At 40.2% G+C, this 16,849-nt stretch overlaps 1 protein-coding gene across 8 annotated transcripts in view; it reads right to left on the reverse strand.

Moving 5' to 3' along the window:
• Window positions 1-16,849, reverse strand: part of ARB2A (ARB2 cotranscriptional regulator A) — a 498,151-nt gene that overhangs the window by 202,140 nt on the left and 279,162 nt on the right. The window lies entirely within an intron of this gene.

Here is a 16,849-nt window from a genome sequence, read left to right on the forward strand (position 1 = left end):
CTGAGGGATTCTGAAGCGTTCTCATGACTGTGCCCTTTTGAAAGCAGATCATCAGACTTTCCTTCTGAGACCTCGCTGGCTGGGTTCAACCTGCCAACTTTTTGGTCTGTAGTCAAGTGCTAACCACTGTGCCACCTGGGGACTCCCTTTAAGCTGTTCAAGGTATGCTTGATCAGATGACAAATTACATGCTCACTTGCTCACTTTATGTGTAAGTGCAGCACAGAAGAGAAATGTTAGAAGTAAAGTATGGCACGTTTCATTTTACTGGCTGTTTTGCTGTGTAGGGATATATGTGTGTGTATATATATATATATATATATATCTTGATCCTATAAAACAATCCCAATAAAGAAAACCAACTAGGAAAACAGACCAGAAGTATTTCAAAAGGTTCCTAAGTTCAAAACTTCAGAGCAAACCTGAGCACTTCTGTCGAGCCCTTCACAGGGGGACATGCAGCCTCACACCTGGGGAGGGACACATGGCCAGCTGATGTCCACTGTGGCAACAGGCTAAGACAACATTCATTCCCTTTTCCTGTGCTTTGCAGCTGGGCTTCAGTCCTCACCGTCTTTGTGGAATTTCAGGAAGGGAAAGCCTCTCCACAGGCAAGGGCACCGAGGGACAGGGTATGTAAACGGACACTTCTTGGGTCACATGCATTTATGAAGATAAGTCTCCAGCCACCAGTTAGGGAACGGCCAGTCATGATTTATTACTGCGGGCAGCCAGAGAGAGCAGTTACCGCTTCCTTTTCCTCTCCTGCCTGAAGCCCACCGCCACGTGCAACAAAAGCAGCCACAAGGCAGGCTTACAGGGAGGGAGAGGGCCAGGAGGGCGAGCTCGAAGCGATCCTCAGAGGTGGGACAGAAGAGGACTGCTTTAGGAAGCACAAGACATGAGTGGGGAAAAAGGCAGAAAGAAGGAGTTCCCGAAACTCCGACTCCACACTAATCAAGAAAACAGCTGATACCTACTATGAAAGAGAGAAATGCATTTTAAGAAACACAAAATATATCCAAGGGGTCACATGTTAAGAAGCCGTGTAAGTGATCCTCCAGGAGGTAAAAGCCTTTTATTAGAGATTTTTGTTAAGGTTGACTATAAATAGGCCAGGTATTATAAAGCACAGACTGGGAAATTACCATAAATGTATAAGAAGTAGTAGTCACTGAGTGGCACCATGGTCAGCCCTGGACTCCAACAGAGAGGTTGGTGATTCAAGTCCTTCCAGAGGCATCGAGAAGGATAAGGGCCTGGAGATGTGCTTCTGAAAGGTCACATAGGATTCTTAGCAATCCTCTGTAGCAGTTCGTTCTGCACGGGCTGCATGTGTCTGACAGCTGGAATACACTCGACAACAACTAGTAACATATATGAAGTACAGATTATGAAATTACAAATAAGGACTAAGCATTGTTCATCTGAAACAAACAAACAAAACTGGGTTTAGTCCAGGAGGCTCTTAAATAGTCTTCCATGGAAAACTGAGGAAACTTATTAAGATTTTATAAATGTACAGTATGCCCCCCAAAAATAATGTTTCTGACATAAATAATGAGCAAGCATGTTCAAAAAACATGGTGAATCCATAAGCTGCTGATGGGGCTGTGAAGGGGTAAAATCACTATGCAGAACAGTATGGCACCATCTCAGAAAGCTAGAAATAGAACAAGCAAGCAGTCTTGCCCCTTGGTGCATGCACACTTGTTTATGCAGCATTATTCACAGAGACCCAAGAGAACTAGATGGTGCCCAGCTACCGGTACCGCCCACTCTAACCAACAATACAAGAGAAGATCCTAATTAGAATGAAGGAAACATGCAGAACAAATTACAAATTCATAGAGAGCAGACATACTGATCTAACAGAGATTAGAGACTATTGCCCTAAGTTACCCTTTTATTTTTATGTATTGATTTTTTGAGTATTCCCCATGTTTTCTTTTTTTAAATTAATAAATCATTTTAGTGGGGCTCTTCCATATACTCTTAAGAGTCCATGCATCCATTATATTAAGCAGATATGTACAAATATTGTCATCAACAATTTTAAAACATTATCTTTCTTCTTGAGCCCTTAATATCAGTTCCTCTTTTTCCCCTCCCTCCCCTGCCCTGCCACCCTCTCGGATCCTTAATATATTATGTCTTGTTATTTATACATATTTTACCCACCCCTTCTATCCCTTCACCTACAGCCCTGGCAGATATGAGTTTAACTTGGAATGGATGCTACTGCTGGAAGAGAAACGAGTCTGTTCACATATTTCTCTTAAAATTTCTAAAATGGAATTTTCCACACAGATGTATGATGTGTTTGAAAATTTAATAACGTTTAAAAAAAAAGTCCTTCTAACAATTAATAATATTTTAAAAACAAAATTCAGGTTTCAATCAACTGTACTGTTTTGAAGACATTTTAAAGACTGTAAATTGTTATCTGACATGTTAGAAGAAGTAGCAGTGTAATTTATCACTTGTTCTAGGCAATATTACCAAACAATTGATGAAACATGATTTTTGACCTTTGGGAAGAACTCACATTTTAAGACAGAAGGCAGCTCTAGAGACATTCTGTTCAGACTCAGTATAATCAGAGTATTTCTTGCTATATATTATCTCAAGATAATATCTTCTTAAGTAAAGAGCTAGGTGCGGAATTATATGTTCATTTTATAAAGGAAGAAACGGACCCTTAGCGAATGTAAGTGGCTTCCCAATAGTCTCCGTTAGTGCGTGGCACACTCACTTTCCCCTCCAAACCCTGTCTCTTTACACTCTGGCTACGTTTGTAGAACATCTGTCATTTCCCCTTCTGAAATCCTTACGACTGTGTAACGATTTGTTCGCTCCCTGTGTTCCCACTGAAATGGGCAGGCAGAATCACCGTGACAGACCACCTCAACCTCACTCCTTGCACTGCGACCAGCACATAAGAAGTGTTCAAAAACTGTGTGAGGAATGAATGCCAGGGAACCGGAACAGAGAAAGGGATGTTTAGAACGTTAGTGGTAGCTACCTGTAGTATTGGCGACCCAACCTGTGGACGGCCTCATGCAGGCTGGGTTCTCCAAGAACACAGCTGGGAGTCTGGTATGCAGAGGGTACTAAGGAGCACCCTTGGGACCAACAGCCAAGGTAAGAAGGGGAACCGAAAGAACGCAGAGAGAAAAAAGCCCAGGTGATATTCAGGCCTAACAATAGCCTTGCCCAAGCCCACGACGCGCCCTCGATCTAGAATGGCCCTGTGGGTGTCCAAAGTTGGGTCCAAATGTCTCGGTCTTTAAGCTCCCACATTATTCAGTGTAGCTAAGGAAGCCCCTGGAGGGGCTAACAGCTGAAGCAGCTAAGGAAACAGAAAGGACAAGTTTAACCAATACCACATAAACCCACTGAGGGATGATTTGATTTCCTAAACTTCCAACGACACACACAGATCAGATAAAACCAGGCACAGCTGTGAATTCAAATCTGAAATGTATCAAAGTAGAAACAATCCCAAACATCTAATAAAGCATGCAACTATCACTACTTGTGTCTGCCATGACCATTTCACACCTGGAGCAGCTGGTAAATGGAAAGGCAGAGAGAGTCTTGCTAGATGTCTAGGTACTCTGAAATATTTCTGAGATTTTTGCCTCTACAAACTCAGTGTCATCTGATCCCATTTCTTCAATGTAGGCTCAGGTTTATGCAGCTGAAATGGAGTGACACTGATCTAATTTGCAAATAGGGGGAGGGTCTTACTTAGATTCTAGTGTTGTGTTGGCCCACTCATATAGGAAAGCATGGTCAATTCAACCAGAACCCCCCCACATAGTCAAAATAGGATGTGTTATGCCAAACATTGGTATCCATTTTTAAGTGGAAAAGTGACACAATTACAAAAAGTGAAAATTGTGGAGTAAGAATGTCCAGTGAGTCCTTCCACCAAGGAATGTCTGCTACCCCCCGGAGCTTACGTGCTTGCTTCTACATTCCAAGGAGCAATGTGGCTAAAGAAAATTTCCACCAACTGACTCCTTGATAACTATTAGGTGCTGTAGAGTTGGTTCCGACACATACCAACCTATATATAACAGAATGAACCACTGCCCCATCCTGTCCCAGCCTCACAATTGTTGTCAGATTTGAGCCCATGGTTGCAGCCACTCTGTCTATCCATCTCGCCAAGGGTCTTCCTCTTTTTCGATGCTCTACTTTACCAAGCATGAGGTCCTTTGAAGGGACTTGTCTCTCCTGATAACCATGTCTAACGTACACGAGATGAAGGACCTGAGATGAAGTCTGCCTAACTACTCCATACAAGAGCTATGTAAACACTCAAGTGACCAACCAAGAAAGGTAGGTCGATTCTTTAACTTAGGATTCTTAAACATAATTCTGACAACGTATGAAGATGTTCTTTTAATGAAAGCATTTCTCCTATCTCTGAAATGATAAGTGAAAGTCTCTTGGAATAAGTATTTAAAAATATATTCATTTTAAATCAAAATGGGATTTGGGATTTATACTCCACAAAACCACAAAAGCATTAAGTGGGAGAAAAGATGTGGTTGGATTGAAAGTCGATCTTTGCCTCTTTGCATATGGCTGTATTTTCATTTCACAGACAGAGAATATGCCCACGTACTTCAAGCAAGAGAACACTTGTAGGTTCATATACCAGTGAATCATAAACAGCAGTCCCCATCAATTAAGTGTCCTCTATCAATATCCACCCTAATGGAGAACCTGGAGTTGCCCTTCAGATCACTACCAGGAAGAGGAAAGCCTTGAAACCGACCATTCAAGCTTCAGTGACAGTTCTGAGGCAGGAGGGCACTGGAAGCGTCATGTGTAAGTGAGGGAGAGCTAGTGTCTAAAATCCCGCTTTCCTCCACGTGTCCTCTCCTGAGGACTCCTCTCAGGGATAGTCCATGAGTGCAGTTGATGCTTTGTGGGCTCTGCTGCACGATCATTAAAAACTGCTTTAGTTTCACAAGCATGAAATAATTCAAACAGTAAGAATTTAAAATAAATAAACGTAGGCAGTTCCGGATATTTAATAAGCATTAGTATTTATTATGATAGAAAGCAGAATTTTTGTTACATCACACCTTTTGTTAAGTAGCCAATTTAGCCAATATGAAGCCCTATAAAATGGTAAAGATATAAAAAAGAGTCAGCAGTTCACTAATTTAGAAAGTCAATTAAATGCCACTGTTTCATATCAGGTTAATTACTTCATTTACATTTTAAGAATTTTAAAGCAGCGCACGAAAGGGGACAGATTGACAGCACGGGAGACTGAAATTATTACACGATTTCACTGAGCGTTGGCCATGTAAAAGGCAATATACAAAACAGAATTATACATGGGTTTTACCTAGTGCGTGAAATACCGCGACATAATACAGCAATAGGAAAATCAGAGAAATGTCTTCAGAAAAAATACTTTCCTGAGTCGGGAAGGTGGAGGGGAAGTATGGTAAATTGCTGGATTTTGTCTCTCCTCATCATTTCATACATGTATGAAAGGACAGGGGTCAAAGATCAACCCAACAGTGAATGCCAGTCAAGAGAAGGGGAAGGATGTAATCTAGGTCCAAAAAAGGATCGCAGGGGCTCCCTGGGGTAAGATTTATTGGAATCGGGGGTACAACAAGGCGGAACGAAGGAGTCGCTTGCTCGGACAGGGCACGTGAGACGAGGCACGAGAAGGAAGAACCCGTCTGAGCTCTGCAGAGATCTCCATAGGAGCCCAGCCGGCCACTTCACATTGCGAAGCGCGAGACGGAAGCTACCAGGCAACATTTGGATACCACACTGTTAGGAAAAGCAAGGCTCCGCAAATGCATCCACTTCCAATACAACCGCCCCAATACTGTGACTTAGTAGTGTACACACTTCTTAAACAGAAAAGGGAATACATCCATTGATGATTTTCCCAATAATTAAGTATTTCTAGATGATAATTTCCTGGCCAGTGGTGATGTAGTGGGTTACGAATTGGGCTGCTAACCGTAAGGTCAGTAGTTCAATACTTCCAGCTGAGAAAGATGAGGCTTTCTACTATCCTTTCTACTCCAGGAAAGATTTGCAATCCCGGAAGCCCATTGGGAAGTCCTCCTCTGTCGTACAGGGTGACTATGAGTTGGAATCTACTCAAGGACAGTGCGCGCGCGCGTGTGTGTGTGTGATGGTAATTTGATGCTGATGCCACCTTTTATTCAGTTTGGGAAATGGGAGTTTTTGGGCTGGACTTTAATACCTTAACATTTATATTGTACGAGCCACAAAAACAAAGCTCTCTCCTCTGGTCTTTGATATAAAATGGAGACTCGAACAAGTAACATGGTAGTTGCTGGGACCCGGTAACAACTTTTGCACAGCGCCACATAACATCATGTTGACGAAAAGAATGGAAAGCTGTCGGGATCTTAGGTATTACTCAGTCCGCTCCCTTTAGCAGAGCTGGGAACATTGGGGTGCAGCAACTTGAGTATCAGTTACGGCATAACCTCAGCTTCCTTAACTGCTCACGCCCGTCTCCCCCCTCCCCCACTCAAGAGCATGTAGCTGCCATCCCTTAATGCCATGTCTTAATGTTTTGCTTCCACGTGATGCTCTTGGCTCTGAAGTAATTCGCTTTTAGGCAAGTTTGGGGTTGAAAGGCCACCAAGGTAAGCTTCATACGCACAAGCTGCTTTCACTGCCGTGGACAGAATGGCTGCTGTTTTGTTCTTTCTCCGATCAATTTGGCAGGTCAAGTCAGTCAAACTGGTTTCTTCATGTAGATACTGCCTTACTATGGAAATGAGTGTGGAAACATTCATCTTTGTCAGAAATTATGTCAAATTATTCAAATTTATTGGTGCATTACAGCAAACACCCCAGCTGATGAACCTCTCCGTCATATGTTCTTAGGGAAGACGCAGGGCTCGGAAGAGCTCGCGTCCCACTCCAAGGCAGAGACGTGTGTCTGGGGGTCGTGGTCTGTTATTCACGAGAGCGAGCTCTTTGAATCGTAAAACCTTTCAAGGCTGTTAAGCGTGTCCGATGTGAAAGCATAGTCCTTCACCTCCTGCCCCTCGTCCTCCTCGCGAACTCTTAGGGAGCAAGCAGTCTCTAAGACCCTTGCTTCCTGTCCGCTTCTATTTTCCTATAGACTCCCCACAGCCTTCATAGTCACGCTGTTTCTCTGGCTTGGGGTAATAAGTGATTAGCTACAGCACAGTAGTGAGATGTTCATGTTATTCTTTGCTGTATTACACTCAGCCAATGTCTCAAAAATTAATGCAAGTCTATCCAGATCTGAAATTAACTTTTTATAGCCAAAAGCAACATCCTGCTAGGAGGGGGAAACCTATTACAAAGGGGCTGGCATCTGATAGCTGGTAGATGGTTAGTACCCGGAAAATAACATTTCAAATTATAAAGTGTTGAATATAACCCACGCCTCTCCATATTGATTAATCAGTGTTTTGTTTATGAACTGATAAGGTCTAACTAGGTGGTATCTATTCTTAGCAAGTGAGATCTATTACTAAAGATCAGAGATGAACCCGAATTGTCTAATGTTCTTTGGTAGAAGTAATTTAAAAAGAAAAAAAATGTTTATAATAAAAATACCAGCATTTCTCTTGGAACCACGTGGTAACTTTGGAAATATTCTTTACTAATATAGAATTATACATACTGTTCTCAAATGTATATATGGAAAAGTAGATCTTATGTAATAAACATTCTCACACTATCAATAGGTCACTGTGAAAAATTAAAGCAGAAAAAAAATCAACCTATGATTGTGTATCTGACCATTTCTCTGTAGAAGATTTAAAAACTAAATTCTCATAAAAATGTTCATTTAGTAGAAACCAGTTTTGTGTGCCACAAGTGAAAACATTTGACCAGTTTCACTTAAAACCGCCCTTGTAGGTGTGACCAGACAGTTACTGGTGCCACAGAGCCACGCGTACCCACACGCTCTTTTTTGGTTCTTGTTTGTAGCCAGGAGATAAAACATCTGCCATGAAAACTTTAAAACCTGTAAAAATTTCTAATTACTCCTGTCAAGATTTCAGCTCATAAGAAGCAGGGCATGAGAAAACTCTGTTTTCAAATGTATAAGATGCGGTCAGATTCTAGAGAAAAGGACTATGCAATTTTGCCCGTCTGTTGTGGTTCTGACTGATGAGGAGGACTTTTCCATAGTCGGTAGGCTAATGATGGATGGCTTTCTAGTGGGGGGGGGGGTGGAGAAAGAGAAGGATGGCTTTACTTGAAATGTGTTTTTCAAGCCTAACGTAAACATGTTACTTTTCTTAGAGAGTACATGCCAGGCCAGAGTTTGAGGCACCGGTCCCTGCAGGTGGAAGCACAGCAAGGTCCCAGTGAACAATCAGTCCTGTTTGATGTTGAGAAGATTTCAAACTATCATGTCAAATGAAAACTCGTAGCTCTTTCTGTTGTCACTTTAGTCTCCCCCAATTAGCCACAGTCGTCCTTGTATATATCGTTTTGAATGGGGTACAGATTATTTTCCTTGACTCCTTTCTAAGTGACCATATTACACGAAGGCTCAGAAACAGTCTTTCCCCTAGGTTTAAAAGACCATAGATCATTTTTGAACACGCTGGAGATTATACGCACCGTCACAGAAGTACATTGACATCAGCAAAAAGGGACAACGTAGGACTATTCCTTCTTATCCTTTGCTTATCTTTCTCTTGACCTTCACCCCAAGGAATCACACGAGCTCCTGAAGGCCTCTCCCACTTGATTCCTGCAGCGGTTCCGCACACTGGCTGGTAGAGGCACAGCTGGCAAAGGAGCTAAACCTCCGCCCTGGGCAAGCTTGCCCTTCGGCTTTTCCAGGCCTGACAGTTCCAGTGTTGGGGGGAAAGCTCCTGTATGGGACACTGGTTACTGTGCTTGTTGGTAGAGCCAATCGCTCGACCCTTCTTGTCAGCATTGCATAACAGCATTAGAACAAAACCAAAAAACAGAGAATCATACAGCCCAGCATTCTCGAGATTCAATTGTTAATTAAAGAAAGAGCACAGAAAACAGCTGAGTATTTTTATACAGTTCCCGAGCAAAGATGCAACTGAGGATAAGCAGTGCCCCCTAGTGTCAATAACCACAGACAATAAAAGCTAAGGAAAGTTGCTAGTGTTATCTGCATTAAAATTATTTAAAGTATATGCATGTAATAAATTATAAATTATTCAAAAATTTAAATATACAAGTCTATAAAAGCACACTCTGCAATCACTATTGAATGTTGATTTGCTTAGTTTCACACATGCACATGGCTATGCACACGCACGCGCACTTACACACAGCGACATGGCCAAGATGTCCTCAGTGTTCCAGGCAGCTCAGAAAAAGGATTTTACACACGGCAGCAGGCCATGCATGAAGCGGGAGGCAGCAGCCCAGCTGACTCCCTCGCTGTGAAGACATCTAATGGGGACCGCTGCCTACACACAATACAGGCAGCGCGGTCTGAATGGCTACAGAGGGATGACCAGAACGGAGTCTGAAGGTCTCAAACCCATCAGAAATGGTCATTAAGCCTGTTTTGCGTGTTTAGACACTTCTCTATCTCTTTTTGTTAATGGAAGGTTCGCGTATTTAACCCTTATCTGACACTGGTTTTGAAAATGCTGTAATTTTGAATGTGCAAATTCTGAATCCTGCAACGTGAATTTTACATACACATAAATAAAATGCACTGTCCTCTTTAGTAGGGAAATGCAGCATACTAACTTTAAGTCTTAAAAAATATTATACATACTTTATGGATTAAAAGTTGAGAAACAAGTTTTTATCATATAATCTAATAAACAAAAACAGGATTTTTAAAAGGTCAATGTGGCAACTATAGAGCGATCTACATGACAAAAAGGTGAGGTGAACTCCTTGTTCTGTGAAATACTTAAGCTATATCACTTATTTGCTAATAGGAGTTTTGTCACAGTTCCGTAGTGCCCTTAGACAGGAGCAAAAAGAATGAAGCAAAACTAAACATGTAAATCAAAATTATATAAAGCAAGACATATAGAAAGAAGCCAAGATCACTGTGTGCACGTGTCTCAAGGAAAGCAGCTATTAAATGAAAGACAAATGAACAGAAAAACTCATTACTGCTTAATTTTATTAGCATAGAAATATGAGGCAAAGAATGTTCAGGGCTATTTAAAATATGCATTTATATAGGAAACCAAGAACTATTATTTCACATAAGCCTATAATGCAAACACTGCTAGTTTTGCATTTTTAAGAGACAGGAACATATTTAGGCTTTTATGAAAAGCTTCCAACATGTGTTTACACTGCTCCATCTTCACAGTGAGGGAGGTGCAGATGCAACGTAGTGGGCGGGAGGTAGGTCCAAATGGTAGGGAAGAGCAGATAGGTTTTTAGGCTCTGTAAGAGGACTTCTTGTTAAACCAGAAGCAGAAACCTTACTGATGTAACTGTCGGGGAAATGTTGTGCGATACCTCCGATGAGGTTTTTGACTTTTTCAAAGAACATTAACTTTGGTCAGGCAGCACAGACCTTACTTGTATCAGCATTCGGGCAAGTCAAGAACGATCTAAAGCCCAGAGGTTTAGTCCGAACACGCATGTTAATGTTCACATATTAATTGTACTTATATGTATTTTATAACTTCTCAAGAAAGTTTCTACAGAAAAAAATGTTATCCTACATCAACAATAACAGGTATCTGCTTGTCAGGTGCTAGTGAAAACCCACAGTTGTGTGTTTAATCAGGAGGGAAAAGGCTGAGTCACCCAGGGTAGAAAGCCTGCACAACCATGACTTGATACTACAGTTGACACGAAACTTCAAGGAATTTCTGGCAATTCTTCAATAGTTAAAACATTATACATGGGCTGTTGCTAAGGTCTTTTCTGTTAAAATGAAACGTTGGAAAATTTCTGTGTTTATGAATACATAGTTTCATATTTCATTCCATTAAAAATGTTTGTTTTTGATGTCGACAGAAAGTGATGTGAAATTTCCACTCCTAGTCCATAACTCGTCTATGTCAATTCCCCAAAGACCCGAGAAAAAGAGGATAAGTTCTAAAGACCAAAGGATAATCAAAGACCATTAAGAAAAGCTTCCAGTTTGGGAGATGAAAATGAATGACACCCATAACACTTTTAGACATAACCCAGAACATTTGTGTGTGTGTTGATTAGGGGGAGGTACGAGCAAATGCTCAGGGACAGTCTTTCTTGCTGCAGAGCTGAGGCAGGACAAAGTTAAACAGGTCCATTTCTGCTGGATATAAAAGATGCTGGGCTAAGAGTATGAAGACTGTGAAGCTATGTTGTAAACAAACAGAAATAGTGATTAATTGCTATTAGCATTCCTACAAAACAAGTTTTTTCTTTAGTGGAGAGGGCTTCTAACCCATTCACCCTGTTATCAACAACGAGATGTCCAGAACTGTAGGGGATTCTTCCTCAGAACATCTCAGAAGAAGGAATTTGGAAATGGGCATACACAAATACCAACCAAAAGATAAACTGAAAAAATGTGAGCTTTTAATTTTAACTCCTTGAAGTCTCTAGAAAAATGTTCTAATGTCAATTTTTTTCATACGTGTTAACAATTAAAATGAGAAGATTCTTATAAAAGTACTTAGATGCAGTAAAATATAAAAGATAAATAATTTCAAAGGAAGGTTATTTGCTGAACATGTATGTATTCATCCTAGTATCTAGCAAGTAAACATGTCTTCATCCATATGTTATCTGAAAGACTATTAAGAATTCCCAATATACTGAAACAATCACATAAGTATCACATGATTGAGAATAATAAAATTTTAATCAACAACTCTCATTATACTGAAAATTTTTTTCAAGTAATTAAACAAAACCATACTATACTTTTCATATAATTCAGTATTATTAAAAGTTGGAAAGAACTGATGTAGAATAAAGCAAATATTTTTTTATATAATTTGTTCAGCCACAATATTTACAATGCTTTTTGGACCTGCTCATGTTGACCAAAAGTGGTTAGCATTTGCCTACTCACTAAGATAGCACATGTTTGTGCTATCTTGGGGGCTGTGAGTAATAGTCAAAGAAGGGTAGGGTCTTAAATTATCATTCTACTCAGAAATTATATAATCTTTGATCTATCTGTTTCATTTTTCAGAAAAGTAAAACTTTTGCATAAAGTATAAGATCATTTATTTCAGCATTAGGTGTATCTTAGTATTCATTGTACCATTAGGTCTATATTTTAGTACTCTTAAAAATCTCAGAATTTATATGTACAGTGATTTAAAAATCAATTACAGTTAAAAATAAAGCTTTAAGCAAGTGAAGGTGTCATCCTATGGCACCTCCTGAAAGAGGGGCATCAAATCTGATTTCACTCATCAGACAACAGCAACGAAACGCATATAGATGTGTGTATGTGTGTCCATATACAGGGATATTGTAGAGAGATGCACTTTTAAATGTACATTTATGAGTGATTATTGTTATAAAGTTACTAGGGTATTATTTGAAATTCTCAGACTGGCAAAAAACCTGGTAACTTCTAGAAATCACCAATCTAAGTAAATACAAGGAGGCTTCAAAGTTTCGTGGAAAAATTCGATTCTCTTTTGATTCCATTTCTCCATGAACTTACTTGAGAAGCTCCCGCATACAGGATGCTTTGTCATAAGAAAATAAATAGTAAGGCGACTGAAATCATTCTCACTTCTATCATTTGAAAACTGCGACTATTCCCGTATTTGAAAAGTTATTAGCTGAAGAGCGATTTGCCAATGCGTTGCCTCCTCTGTTTTTATAGGCAAAGGTAACAGATCTCATCGGACAAGTTTTTACCAACTCTTTCATCGTCGTCGTCACGTGCCCTTGCACGTCATGGCAAAGCCGCCGTATTCCCCAGAAATGCTCTCCAGAGAACATACTCATGGGCATAGTCAGACCAGCACCCTGTCTCTGCGGGGCGGGGCAGCAGCCTTCACACTGCTCAGCCCCACGTCTTTCCTTGGCCACCAAGTGCTCAGCTACCTTTCTCTAATTTAGCTCCACACAGGAACTGATGAGGTGGTACAGATTCTGAAAGGTGAAATACAACAATTCTGATGGCATTATATGACCAAGTGTGTATTTCCACCTCTTCTCAGTTGCTCGGGGTCCCTTCATTTGGGGGCGGCCGTCTGGGCCCTTAGGGGATTTGCATGGATCTCCTGGTTGGTTGTATACAGTCCATGGTCCTTCCACGGAGCTAAGCAAAAACACGTTCCAGCATCTGAGATGGCTCGTTTGATCGTGGCTTGCTGTGAAATGTAGACTCTTGTACTTCTGAGGGAAAAGAGTTCTCTCCACTCACGAGATTATTTTCTATCTAGCAGGGGCTTTAGATATATACGAACTTATTCAGATATGCAAATGTAACCACCAGAGACAAGTAATTATGCAAGTGATGTATGTTTCATTTTAGCTGGAAAAGAAGTACAAACACTGTACAATTCCATTTCAGAGAGACACGTGCACCAATTCGAGATGCCCCGAACACAAGTTGTAAGGTAGTATCTGTGCTTCTACAGCCTAGATTCAGTTTTGAAAAGTTGTTTTTACGAAGTTGACGAAGGTGTTCATTTCAATACATCCACAAGAATATTCCTTTTATTATTCATGTTTTCAAAAACCACTAAACTTCAGAGTAAATCTTCAGAAAGTCATTGTGTCATTGCCATTTGGACAATTTTCATACTCTTGTGATATGAAATTCATAGATGGGTTAGGTAATCTCCAATGGCCCAAAAGTCTAATGTTTCCAAATCAGGTGATATTTTCTAATACGTGTTATTTGCATTAACAATAACTTTGTTTCCTGCACTTCCATTTGCTGATAAGTTTCATGTAACTCATCCATATACCTCATTAATGTTATAGGGTTGAAACGGCAAATGGTGTTTTCTAACAACTTGACGTCGTTATTGCCATTGCAAGATAAATATTTAATTCCCTCCACTTTTCATTTTAAAGTATGAGTTCTAGCATTTCTGAAGTAAACAGAAGGAATGTGACGGCTGATGTTTGGGCATGAACCTTAAACGTGGAATTATTAATGGAGAAAACAAGGCTCTACGGTTCAGAATGAAACCAAAGTGACGCCAGCGAGTGAAGGAATTGAGGTGGTGCTTTCCTGATGGATTTCACGTCTATCCTACAGCAATCTTCAGAAATACGGATCTGTTTCATGAGAACAAAGCAGCATATATGAAAAAGCCCTGATCTGCCGTGCTACTAAATACGCTTTCCAAAACCACTCAGGAATTGTTGGAGCAGAGTTTAATTACCAACAGCACAATAATCAAATTCAACCACGACATACTTCCTTCTCGTTGCCAAAAGTAACCCTTATAGATTCATATAGCCTTTAAGAAGGCAGCAGGCTGGTCGGGAGCAGGAGTTTGCCCTGCATCATGACAGAAGCCTACGTTTGCCTCACCAGTCCCTCCGTGAAGCCTAAGGAAGCATGGTGGGGTGCACTGGGCACTTTCTTGATAATTAGCTGTGTAGACAAATATGCTCTTTGGCAGACAATGTAAATGCTGATTTAGGGACCAGCCAATAAGGAGTGCTAACTGCAAAACAGTCATTGCTCAATTCCTCACAGATTTGGTTGAAAACATAATCTTTAAGCTCGGGTTTCCATTGCAGTAGAATACACACCATCACTGTAAAAGTTATGACATGATGAAATACCTCTTACCCAGGCCTGTTGTATAGCTGCTTCGCTACTACCGTATTTGATAACTGCATAGCGCCCACATTCATGTTACTAACAAGGAGGAAGAGCCCCCGGCCAGTAATCTTAGACCATCGGCTTATAGTAAAACTAAGAAAACTCCTAGTTTCTCAAAGTCCAGCAATGCATGTCCTGTTGAAACTAAGGAATCTATAAAGACAAGTGGGAGCCAATCACAAACACCAGTACACGCTAGTTTGTCTGCATTTAAGAGCTCGTTAAAGAAAATGGGTTTAAGCTGGAAGAAACACGGTTTTAAAAACAAAAATAGCACAAGATAAGAGGCGTACAGTCTGGCACTCGTCTTTAACAGCGCACTCAAACTGCAGAAACATCCAAATCAGAAAAAGGAGAGAAAGGGGGAGAGAGAGACAGGAGAGAGCGAGAGCCGTGCACACAGGGTCGCTACTCCAAGGATCAACTGAATAAAATCGAGACGTCTGCAGTAAAGTTTTACCTTTTCCCTAGAATGCTTGAGATGAACTCAGTACAACACTGTCTTCAAGAAAAGACAAAATGATCAATGCAAGAACCCGGCAGGCTGCGGTGGACAGGCCAATCAATGCCAGAAAGAACCTTGCCCAGGGCCTTATGCAAATAGAGGCAGTCCTGCAACCTAGGGAGGGAACATGCGCAATAGATCAATTGAACCTAAAAACCTTACAGCTATATCAGCTTCAGACAGTAAATATATACTGATGACTATCTCCCACGTCTCAGGAATTCTTCAACTTGGTTGGTTTTAATAGCTAGTCAAAAAAAAAAAATCTTCCTGGGATGTGAGTGCAGCAAAGATGAAGAAAACATCCTGGGAGTAAAACCTCAATATCACTTTTAAGACGGTGCAAATAAAATTCTGATTCCTTAAAACTCCTCGGCATCTCTGAATTTTGCTGACATTTCAGAAGGTTAAGTTTTAAGTGTGTTTGTATTCATGAGCAAGACATAAAAACCTAAAAAAGCAAATACTGTCTGAGGTAGTTCTTCAATAAGGAAGAAAATGAAAATTTTACAGGAGAAATAACTCAAGATATAAAATTACAGCCATCATTCGCAGGCTTAAAGTCATCTTATCACTGAGGAGTATTCTCCACGGTGGCTAACCTATCGATACAGGAATGGGTTGTCTTTTAAAGTTAATGTCTGTATCTCAAAAAAAAAAAATCACTCCAAAGTCTGATGAGAATGTATAACAAGCCTGAAAGCTAGTTAGTACCCAAGGCTCCGACCATGTCAGCGAGCCCAGAAGAAAGTCAGGTGGTTTGTAAAGCCACAGCAAAAACGTTACGTTATCAAGTCTTTAGGGGAATATTTGAGTGTAAAATTATTCCTCAGCACAGGTAGAGTCATTTATTTTTTAAGCCTCTTGGCTTTTTCTCAGAAACTTCATATTAAAACACACACACATATGCACATGACTTAAAAATAATATTCTAAATGAAAACCAGAGCACGATCAACAAATTCTTACTTCCAGGAAAATAAGAAGACCCTACAAATATGTATTAAGAGCTTAATATATTTTGGGCTTTTAAATTTGAAAAGTTACCGACAGATACCTTTGCTGACATGTAGTTAAGGAATACATCTAATATTAACTATGAAATGCAGAAATTCTTACCTTTAATGATTGACACCTAAGTTTTTATTGACAAAACACCTTATGAAATATGAAATTAAACATTTAATATAAAGTTTACTACTTATTTAGGCATTAAAAAGGATACAATATCTTCATTGTATCCTCACCACTGGTTTACTTGGCTTGTCAAATGCAGCATGAGATTATGCAGGAAGCGCTGTTTCCTCTAATAGTACTCTCCCCCTAAGGCAGGCTGCAGGGCGATGACTTAGCTCCTCCTTACTCGGGCTTCAAGTGTTATAAAACTTTTATTATTTTACATGGCGAAAGCACGGAGTCATAAAAATCAATGCAATACTTTTATGCCTTTTCAAGTATAAGTTACTCGGTGAATTGTTCACAGGAAGTTTGAAAGGCATTGAAGTAGTACATTAATTAAAAGTATTGCGAATGTTTGCCTTTTTGTCAAGTTTA

The sequence above is a fragment of the Tenrec ecaudatus genome, chromosome 2 (genome assembly GCF_050624435.1).
Source record: "Tenrec ecaudatus isolate mTenEca1 chromosome 2, mTenEca1.hap1, whole genome shotgun sequence".
Taxonomy (NCBI): Eukaryota; Metazoa; Chordata; class Mammalia; order Afrosoricida; family Tenrecidae; genus Tenrec; species Tenrec ecaudatus.